This window comes from Perkinsus marinus (assembly GCF_000006405.1).
Source record: "Perkinsus marinus ATCC 50983 genomic scaffold scf_1104296930912, whole genome shotgun sequence".
Lineage (NCBI taxonomy): Eukaryota > Perkinsozoa > Perkinsida > Perkinsidae > Perkinsus > Perkinsus marinus.
In genome coordinates this window covers 1-1,014 of record NW_003215952.1, presented here as the reverse complement: position 1 = coordinate 1,014, position 1,014 = coordinate 1, and the positions used below count along the sequence as shown (strand labels likewise).

At 48.7% G+C, this 1,014-nt stretch overlaps 2 non-coding genes across 2 annotated transcripts; both read right to left on the bottom strand.

Moving 5' to 3' along the window:
• Positions 1–181: 181 nt before the first annotated feature.
• Pmar_PMAR015733 lies at positions 182–255 on the bottom strand. Its single transcript has one exon. It is a non-coding gene; the product is annotated as a tRNA-Arg (tRNA).
• Positions 256–738: 483 nt separating this feature from the next.
• On the bottom strand, positions 739–812 carry Pmar_PMAR015732. Its single transcript has one exon. It is a non-coding gene; the product is annotated as a tRNA-Arg (tRNA).
• Positions 813–1,014: the final 202 nt, after the last annotated feature.

The window sequence follows — 1,014 nt, the reverse complement described above, 5'->3', positions numbered from 1 at the left end:
CGGTAATTGGTCAATCCGTCAGAATACGTGAGCGGAATTCGGATTGCTCAGGTACAGCAGTTGGTGCGCACCACTATCTCATGTGCTTGCTTCAGCGTCTTGTGCAAACTAGGTGGAGCTTCACATCGGATGCCCGATTTCGTTGACGTAGAATGGATGAAGAGGAAGTGAGGTTAATGTATATCCGATGCAGGATTCGAACCTACGACCATCTGCTCCGTAGGCAGACATTCTATCCAGCTGAACTAATCGGGCGATGAAGCTATTCACTTTGATTCATATTAAAGTTAAATACTCTTCCGAAATGGTTTAGGCGGTAATTGGTCAATCCGTCAGAATACGTGAGCGGAATTCGGATTGCTCAGGTACAGCCGTTGGTGCGCACCACTATCTCGTGTGCTTGTTTTCAGCGTCTTGTGCAAACTAGTTGGAGCTTCACATCGAGTGGCCGATTCAGGATGCGTGAGCGGAATCCGGATTGCTCAGGTACAGCCGTTGGTGCGCACCACTATCTCATGTGCTTGTTTTCAGCGTCTTGTGCAAACTAGTTGGAGCTTCACATCGAGTGGCCGATTCAGGATGCGTGAGCGGAATCCGGATTGCTCAGGTACAGCCGTTGGTGCGCACCACTATCTCATGTGCTTGCCTTCAGCGTCTTGTGCAAACTAGGTGGAGCTTCACATCGGATGCCCGATTTCGTTGACGTAGAATGGATGAAGAGGAAGTGAGGTTAATGTATACCCGATGCAGGATTCGAATCTACGACCATCTGCTCCGTAGGCTGACATTCTATCCAGCTGAACTAATCGGGCGATGAAGCTATTCACTTTGATTGATATTAAAGTTAAATACTCTTCCGAAATGGTTTAGGCGGTAATTGGTCAATCCGTCAGAATACGTGAGCGGAATTCGGATTGCTCAGGTACAGCCGTTGGTGCGCACCACTATCTCATGTGCTTGCCTTCAGCGTCTTGTGCAAACTAGGTGGAGCTTCACATCGGATGCCCGATTTCG